Below are 10,705 nucleotides of genomic sequence, written 5' to 3'. Positions count from 1 at the left end.
GATCCTTTCCTTCTACAGGTAAGGTCAAAACTGGTGCCGAAGTAAGCTTAGTCTTAAGATCCTGAAAATCGTCTTCACACTTAGAATCCCAAACGAACAGTACTCCCTTCTTAGTTAGCTTGGTAAGTGGTCCCGAAATTCGAAAAAAATCCTTAATGAAACGACGGTAATATCCAGCTAAACCAAGAAAAATTCGAATATCTGAAACCGTTGTAGGTTGTTTCCAACTCAACACTGCCTTAATCTTTGAAGGGTCTACAGAAACTCCAGATTCAGATGTCACATGCCCCAAAAACTTAACTGATTGTTACCAAAATTCACATTTCGAGAACTTTGCAAACAACTGATGCTCTCTCAAAGTCTGCAACACTAAGCGTAAGTGTTCCACGTGTTATTCCTGAGTCTTAGAGTACACAAGAATATCATCGATAAATACAATAACAAACCGATCAAGAAAACTCTAAATACTCGATTCATCAAGTACATAAAAACCGCTGGTGCATTCGTAATCCCAAAAGGCATCACCAGAAACTCATAAAAACCATAACGAGTCAGGATTGCAGTCTTAGAAATATCTTTCTCTCTAACAAGAAGCTGATGATAGACATATCGCAAATCGATCTTTGAAAACCATATATCCCCTTTCAATTGGTCAAATAGATCATTAATCCTAGGTAAAGGATACTTGTTCCTTATCGTGACCTTGTTTAGTTCACGGTAATCAACACATAATCGTAACGAACCATCTTTCTTTTTCACAAACAAAACAGGAGCAACCCATGGTGAAGAAATACGGCGAATAAATCCTTGACTCAAAAGCTGGTCAATCTGAGACTTCAATTCCTGCATTTCCTTTGGAGCCATACTATAAGGAGCACGAGCAATAGGCGTCGTACCTGGTTGGAGTTCGATGCAGAACTCTACTTGCCTACTTGGAGGTAACCCAAGAACCTCTCGGAACAAATCCATAAAATCAGAAACCACCGGTATACTCGCAATCTGTAGAGACTCATTATCTACTATTTCACCCTCGATATGGCTAAGGAAAGCTTCTATAAACAGACTTCGATATGTAGTCTGCACCACTACCTTAGCTTGACCGGGCTTTGCAAAAGTGATTGTCTTTTCATCACAATCCAGTTGCACAAAATTAGAAGATAACCAGTCCACTCCTAATTGCACACCGTAAGGAACCATCTCTAACACATAAAGATCAGCCGTATGCTCAACATCTCCAATCATAATAGGAAAAGAATCAACCCTTTTTCTCAACTCTACCGTATTACTAGTAGGGGTAGAAACACATAGAGGAAATTCACACACTACCACATAAAGATTTATCAAGCGAACTAACTTAGTAGAAATGAAAGAATGCGTAGCTCCGATATCAAATAAAATATTAACAGGTTCACTTAAAAAAAGAAAGTACCTCCCAGAGTAGTATTCTCTGTCTCACGAGGTTGCACGGCAAAGAGTTGACCCTGACCACGAGGCTGCACATTACGATTTGTAACCCCAGTGTTTGGTTGGTCACGCCTGTCTACTGTTTGAACCTTCTCTTTGGTACATTATGATGCCTTGTGCCTTTTTTCATGACAGTTATAACAATAACCATTGAAGTTAATTGGTTTGGCGGCAATATCCTCGCCCTCAGCTGGAATTAGTGCCCTTTCATTACCGACATTCTTCTGACCATGGTTCCCTTGATTCCAATACCCCTTCCTTTTCTTCCCTGGATGATCACCTTATTGAGTGACATTTTGGGTCTGCTGGTTCTTACCACTTCCATGTTGACTCGACGAAGACTTTGGTGCACGGTCAACCTTACTCTCCTTCTTCAGGTATTCATCATCCCTTTTATGAGCCAAATAGTCCTGCTCAAGCTCTCTCACACACTCAACAACCCTAACATATGTGTCAATTATATGATTTGCAACAATATGCCTCCGTAAACAAAATTCAGACCATAAACAAACCTACGATTATTTTTCTCTTTGGTGTCCACCAGGTGAGGTACAAACATACACAATCTTGAGTATTCAATCTCGTACTTCGTAACAGATAAAATACCCTCCTTAAATGAAATAAACTCTCTCTCCTTAGAGTTTCGAATACTTTGAAGGAAATATTTGTCGTCAAACATAAAAATGAAGTCTGTCCATGTCATGGTGGCATGATCCAAGCCACGTGAAGCTGAAGTCCACCAAGTATGAGCATCTCCATTGAGCTGAAAGGTAGCTAATCTCTGCTTAAAGAATTCTGTGCAAGAAGGTCCTATGGCTCTAAAAATCCTGACCATCTCATCCTTCCTTTCATGGGCTATCATTGGGTTATCAGACTTTCCAGAAAAATATTTCGGGTTCAACTTCTTGAACTAAAACTGGACCTTTCTATACCTATCTTCCTCAGTTTCAGCAGGCGGTCCTTGGTTCTGATGATTGTTGACTTGTACAACATTTTGATTCATAGCAGCAGCGACTGCTTGGGCTATTAACTGGGTCAGCTGCGCCATATCCACATTCACAGTCCGATTTCCTAATTGTGGTTCTTCTCCTTCAATAGGACCACCATTTCTGTTACCACCTATTCCAGTACCAGTACATCTCCTAGTACCACGCCTTGACATCCCTATATAACGTAAATGATAATATTAGAAAAGAATACAAATATACTAACCATTATAAGCATATCCAAACCATGGATATACATAACGAAACGTCCTAGGATCACTCACCCCAAGTCCTAGAGTTACTCTAAACTAAGCTCTGATACCAACTGTAACAACCCTACTTTCCATATAACCCCGAACGGTGATTAAATAGAAAGTACGTCGTCAATTTCCTGCAAAGGGGTACATAACCCACAGAAAACTAGGAAAACAGTTCCTTTACAATTGAATATGCATAAGGGAATTTTATTTCTTAACTAAAATAACGATGTGGAGTAGTTATGGTGTTCGTGACTTCAACAAAATAATCCATCCTTAAATAACGTCGAACTAATAAAAGAAAAAGTAAGCGACCCCAAAGAAAGTATCCTACCTGTCTCACAACTAAATAACGAAAAGTAAATAAAAGAAGAAGTGTAGATGTCCACCCTCAGTTTGATATCTTCAAAGTATCCACCGGAACTGGAATCAATCAAACTCCTTCACGATCCCTACTACCAATCAACGAGAGTTAAACTCCAAGCAAGTTCATCTGATCACCGAGTCACGAAAAATATATAAATTAAATTAAAAAAAACACTTACTAATAATTAGGTCACACGGAGAAATAAGCAGGTGTTTATTATAAGTATATTTGTCACCACGTTAAGAAAACCAAGGACTTCATAATAAACAAACATGCACAATAAGTCCAATCCTACTCATGTTTACAGATCCTAATTTAGTATTTTATTAGAACATGACAGTAATCACCCAGGATGATCGTACAAAACAATCAACAACGACTTCCTCACATATATATAGCTAGACCCGGCTCATATATAACAGTGCCTGAGAACTCATCCTCTGTATCAAATTTCCTTGTTTGGAAATGAGATTTTAGAATTACATAAAGCCAAGTTTCCATTTTCGAAATGAAATCAGAGACTTACGAAAAGCCTCCTGATCTTTACGTGATCTTATTTCATAGATAAATCACCACATACAAACCTCTATTATTTTTGATCTAACAAAAAAAATTATGTTACGGTGCACGTGTTAATTCACAACATTCTGACTCACAAAATTTCATTTGCCAACAGTTAAGCATAATATTCCTTATTACCGTCGGATATACATGAGAAAATTCAACTATCAATCTCAAGTTAGCGTAACCAACCTTTTTAGCACACACCATGATAAATCTCCACTAACGGGTAAAAGTACTCAACCTCTTGTAACATGAACTTTAAGAATCTCCACTAACGAGTAAGAGTACTCCACCTTTTTGTAACCTGAACTTCAAAACTCTCCACTAACCATTCAAAACTAGTGCTCACCTAAAAATCCATTTAAATCTAAGAATTTGGTGTTAATACCACGCACATTTGAACATAGTAATTATCCGACGATTTTCACAGAACAGTCACAACATTTCAAATATTATTCATTTACAATCACGTCCAGTGCATCCACTCACAAGTATATATAGCTAGCATGGAACCTAATCATTATATTTGTATGGCTGGTGTAATGATTTAACAATCCTATTAAGGGCCATAGAGAATGAACAACAAAATCAACAAAAAAAAACGAAACTATACTACCCTGCTCATCATGGCAAATAATCAATTAACCCTACGTCTCCGCGATAACAAATTTCCAATTCATATACTGTTGAGAATACATACCCTGGCAGTTCCTATAATATATGAATATATAAGTTCACGTATACGCCAAATAATTCAAAGATTATTCAATTGTCAATTCTACATTTATCGGAGACTAACGGATCGAATAAACTTGCCTGAACTTTCCGGCAAGCAACCTGATTGATCCCCTTATGCATAAGTTTCTTCAATTATCAAGTCTTAAATGATAATACAACAAAACAGAGAAAGATCCAAAACTGTAAGTATAAGCCAAATAGAAAATCATCACAAGGGAATGATCAAAACTAAATTAAATCTTACCGCTTATACCATTGATCCTTCTTTTCTCTACTTATTTTCTTCTAACTCTTCTAACCGCCGCACTCTTAAGAAATCTACTTCAAAACCTTAGTCCATTCTTAAACGAGGAAGATATAAGGAAATTCCACTAACCCTAGTATACTAAGTCAAAATCGAGGCTTAACTAAGAAAAATAACATTAATTGCTATGGGGTACCTAACAATAGCTAAGGTGACCGGTCAAAGTACATAAATCTATTTTCTAGTATAAGTTTTTATCCCCATATGGAAAATAGAGTTGATGGGTATTATACACACGACATTGCCCTCTAATGGATATTAATTCTTGGTATAACATATTGCAAATAACATATCAGGAACAAAATAATTATGTTGTTAGGAACAGTCTTACTGCTAGGAAGCCGAAATTAGAAGCAAGAGAATTCTACCAATTTCAAGTTTTATTGCCGTAACGTAAATATGGTTAAAAATTATAATACAATAGATTTAATTTACATACTTTATACTATATGTTTCCATGCTACTCGAGGGAAACCTGAATATCATTGTTTACTTAATAATTTTAATGTTATACATAATTTCCGTAAGGGTTATTTGGTTTTTGGTACTCAGGTTTTGGTCTAACATTTGTCCAGCCTTTGCGTTTGGTCTAAAGACCAACGTTGACCCGCGTTGACCTCGGTTGACTCTGTTAAGTATAAATTTAATGAATGAAATTATTTATTTTTTAATTGAAATAAATTTAATTGAATTTATCATTTATATATTTAGACATTTACTGTTTTACCCTTACTTGATAGAAGATTATCATGCCCTAATCTTTGATAATGGCAGCATAGATCAACATGCTTCTATATTCCCTATTCATCAAAAATCATATGAATCTCGGAAATCAACCAATCTTTCTTCTCTATCCTTGTCTCAATTCAATGATCACAGCCCATAAATAGTTAAGACAAACACCACCAGAAATTATTTCAGCCTCTAATTTCTCTCAAATCTCTATAATTTGGCACCATAACTCATCCACAAAACCCATCATCCAACATTTTTGGTGTAAAATTCAGACTGAATACAACCCAATTCTTCACTAATTTGAACTTCATACAAAACCAGCCGACAAATACACCTTCTTCATTTCTCAATTGAACCCATTTGCATGAATAAAATCATTTAACCACATATCCATACAATCAATTATCGTTGTTGCTCCATAAATCCGCAAATCTACTTATGTTGTTGCTTTTATAAAGCGTCAGAAATTGCACCATTACCTCCTATTGATATGAACTCACCAGCTAGACTCTCCGAAACTATTGTCAGAATAGCGTATAATTGAATCCAAGTCACCTTGATATCCAACATCTGTAGATAACATCATCAAAGAAGCAACTATTTCTTTCATGCTCAATTACTAATGTCATTTACTAATAAATGAAGGTGAAGTAGTGACAACAGCAATAGATTTAGGTTTCTATTGAATCCTAGATTGATAGGGAAAAATATGATGTAGTGTTGATATATTGATTTTCGTAATAATTCTGGTGACGGTAGCAGATACGGATTTGTTGTGGAGATTCTGCGCATGGAAGGAGATGTAAAGGACATGGAATAAGCAGAGAATAAGTGGATCTCCATCACGAAGGAACTGTACATCAGATGTTTGATAAAAAGTCTCAGTCGATAACCTATCAAACCGAGACAGTAGATCAATAACAAATGTTTAGTGAACAAGGCTTTTTCGGTTCTATGATTAATGGAGATTGATAAGTTCAAGCTCCTGATCTAGGTTCTGTCAACTATATTGAATTGTGTTCAGAGACATTTGCACGCAGCTGGACGAGTTGTTTGACTATAGTTCTGCCTATACAATATAAGTTAATATAGCTGCAATATTTATGCAATCGGAATAACCAACTCTTGACTATTGGAGTTCAAGTAATTGAGATTGAAAATTGAAAAAAAGCTTGCTAAAAGGTTTTGTTTCATCAACTTTTGGACAAAAGAAGGTCATGCATATTTCACGGTGAGTGGTATTATAGGATGTAAATATTAGGAAAGTAAGGGGTATAACAGTAAACTTGGTTATTTATTAAATTTTAATTAATTAATTTAATAATTATTAAGTAAAATTCAAGACTTAACCGAGTCAACGCGGGTCAATTGGTCTTTAGACCAAATGCAAAGGCTGGACAAATGTTATACCAAAACCAGTTTTTGATCAAAATCTGAGTACCAACAAATAAACCTTGCCGTAATGCAAAATATGTTGATACCAACAATTTGTTCAAAAATAAGCCAAACTTTGTGCCATTATACCATGGGTTATCCACTAACATGACTATAAGGTAAAACAAATGCATCCATATGCAATTTGAAATTATGAGCATCATTAGCATAAGTATATAATACATGACATTGATTTAGAGAATTGCGACTTGAAGACGTATTATTTTGAGTAGTAGAAGAAGTAAAATAACCAATTTTAAGTAACCCACGGGAGGCCTTTATGTAATGAATAGTAGATAGAGGAGATTGTTGAGTTTGATCAAAGACAAGAATACATCGAGCCCTCCATAATCTCATATAATAACCACTATCATGTTTACTTTCTAATGATCTTTGAAGTTGAAAATAGTATCCGAATTTGACCATGTAACCAAATATTAATAGACTGCACATAAGCAATAATAGTAGAAAAGTGAGGTAACATTTGAGATCGAATAACAGTTGCAAAAAGGAATTAAAAAAATAAGTCAGTAGAAATTTTCTATTGATCGCTACAAAAATAACAAGAGGTACCATATTATAGCACTGTTCAATCAAAATCGCAAGCGTTTCTATCTCAAGCTTGTTTGTCAAGTTTAGGTGATCAAAACTATAAGTCTTGATTTCTAGTCTACTTGTAGCTGTGTCTCGAATTAGGATATAATGTGTAGCTGAGCTTTATACTTCATGGCGTTCATCAATTGAAGACGAAGATCTACTGGGGAGATCTTGGAGGAACTTCATCAATAAAAGGTACGTGGAGACTAAAACTTATCTATCACTCAGAAGTCTATTCTATTAAATCTCATATTAAGACTAAGTCATATAGCTATATAGACTTTTATATTATACACATTTGATATTTCGAGCTGAGTATAACTCTCTTATATATATCTCTAAATATGTGTTGGAAGCTTTTTGCTTTAGCTACGTTTATCATTATTCTTGACAATAAGTCAAGAGATGATCATGTGGAAATTGCCTTGAAATATCTTACATGATTTGTGTGAGCCAATCATTTGATGTCGACTTTGAGAGTTTCATATTGATCATTCGAAACTAAAAGTTTGTGTGAGACAGATATTTTCGTCTTTTAAGGATGTTTCAATGATTGAAATGAGAGTTTAGAACAATTAATATTTGTCTGGATACATCAAAGTATGCATACCAGTATGCAAACTGTTTTGGTATGATTCATGTCCGGAAACCTTGTTTGCATACCAGTATGCGAATGGTTTTAACTAAGAAGTCCGGGAACCTTGTTTGCATACCAGTATGTGAAAGGTTTTACCTGAGTTAGGTCCGGGACTGCTGTTTGCATACCCGTTTGCAAACGTCTGGACAAAGACCAAAGTCCGGAACCTATAGTTTGCGTACCCGTTTGCAAACTTAGTTGGTAAATTTCTAAAATCAGTTTAGTATGATTCTCATACTCATGAACAAATACATTTAATAATTAAGGAATGCAAGGTTTGCAAACCGTGGGTAAAATGTTCATGATTTGATTCTTAAATAAGTACTTTGTACGATTACGAATCAAATCGATTTAATTTCAATTGGTTCATATACATTTATATTCAATGATGAAAAATTAAAAAACTCTATTGAAAAAAATTCATTTTATTATCATTCATGTTTGATTGATCATCATATTTGATCTAGAAGTATTAGATCAATGTGGTTAAGACAAAAATATTCATATGGATAACTTCGGTTAACTATTGTTGAGCCAACTCAATATATACGTTTAAGTATGGTTACCCATATCTAAATATAAGTATATTTCATTTGTGTGTAACAAGCTAGGACCATCTAACGGTGGAGAGATATTTCTTTGGTTTTAAGCAAACTTAGCTTCAATCTTAAATCAGGATCTCATCTAACGGTGAATATCAATTTCTTTTTTACTAAGCTAACCTTAGCTTTGATTGAAAGCATACCCTGATTTGAAAGACAATATAAGGGAGAACTCTAGCAACTGGAAAACCTAATCCGCACACTTCGGTGTGAATCTTGCGACTAGTCGATTCTCCTTTAACCTAGGTTTTTTTAAAACCATTATAGGTTAACGACTTATAGACTTAATTGGGATACTGAAGCCAGATCCAACTATTTTCTTTGTAGTTGTGTATTCTGGTCTTACTTGTTATATCATATTGAGTACTATCTTCTCTGAGATTTTCTCGAGATTTATCTCCGATAGGTAAGATATAAAAAGGAATCACAAACCTCTCCGTTCTCATTCTTTGTGATTCTGCGATAACTTCTTTTACTATCATATAGTTAAGTTATTGTGAGGTGATTGATAATACTTGGCTGTTCTTCAGGAATATAAGTCCGGTTTATCAATTGGTTCTTGTTCACCTTGATTTATCATAAGACAGAACCAACATCATAGGTTCTTCTGTGGGAGACAAATTTATCTATCTGAATAGACTTTTCTGTGTGAGATAAATTTGTTTATAAGTCTTAGACATTGGTTGTAGCAACTCTTAGTTGTGGGTGAGATCAGCTAAGGGAATCAAGTGCGCAGAATCCGGCGTGGTTCTAGAGCCGTAAGGAACGCGACTGTACCTTAATCGGTGTGACACTTGGTTAGGGCTCAACTACATTCCAGTCCGAAGTTAACTTGTAGTAGACTAGTGTCTGTAGCGGCTTAATATAGTGTGGTGTTAAAAACTGGACTAGGTCCCGAGGTTTTCCTGCATTTGCGGTTTCCTCGTTAACAAAATCTCTGGTGTCTGTGTTATTTCTTTTCCGTATTATATTTTTATATAATTGAAATATCACAGTTTGTGCGTAGTTCAATCAATTGGTAAATCTGACCTTTGATTGTTGGATAGAAATTGATTGGCACTTAGACATTGGTCTTTGGTACTGTCAAAGTTGTTTCTCATAATAATCAGGCTCACGGATCCAAATATGTTCGATTTACTGATTACATTGAAAAACAGAGATATAACTCTTTGATATCATTCTTGATATAGCTATCTTTATAAGCTGGTACTCTCGGAATAATAGTAGAGTTAGTCTATACAGATTGCCGAACGAAATATTGGGTGCGGTTGTTACACCCCCGTTTTTCATACCCCGTATACACGTGTGTTGTGCAAGACGATGAATAACATGAAAAACGTGATGAACCAGTTTCCACAATAACATCCGACAATTATAAGGAACTTGTAAGTGCCACATACTTAACCAAAAAGTGTCATTGCAAATAGTAGTATACAGAAGAAACAAATTGTGCAATATTACCATGTAGTTAGACTTTAGAGTAAATGATGTGATTTTCAATTGAGTTGTAGTAAAAATTTCGTTGAGACTTGTGAAAGCAAAAGATTTTAGATTTAATGAAATTTAAAAACAAACAAAACTTAATTCAAGATTATTAGGAATAACCAAGACACTGATTCCGCTATCACGCATGAATAAATTATGGCAAATAATCCAAAACTCTAATTATCTTTTAAGTCCCTTATTTCTTAATTCACAATTAATCAAACATATTCTCAAATATTAATTGTATTCCCCAAGCATAGACTATCAATTGATTAAACAAAGTATAATCTATCAAATTGAATCACAAGTAATTAAGAAAATTATGTAAACATTTAAAAACTCTGCAAGAGCAGTGATTGAGTGAATTATAATTAAAAATTAGAGAAAATGAAATAGTTATCCATTATTCATGCGTGAATAGCTTCCTCATTGCCTTGGTCATGGGAGAATTAGCTCATCATCATGTTGGAAACACACTCAAAATTCATTTTTATTGCTCAAAGGGTGTTTACAAAGATGAAATGGAGAAAAACTA

This window comes from Papaver somniferum, chromosome 11 (genome assembly GCF_003573695.1).
Source record: "Papaver somniferum cultivar HN1 chromosome 11, ASM357369v1, whole genome shotgun sequence".
Taxonomy (NCBI): domain Eukaryota; kingdom Viridiplantae; phylum Streptophyta; class Magnoliopsida; order Ranunculales; family Papaveraceae; genus Papaver; species Papaver somniferum.
This window is presented reverse-complemented; position numbering follows the sequence as displayed.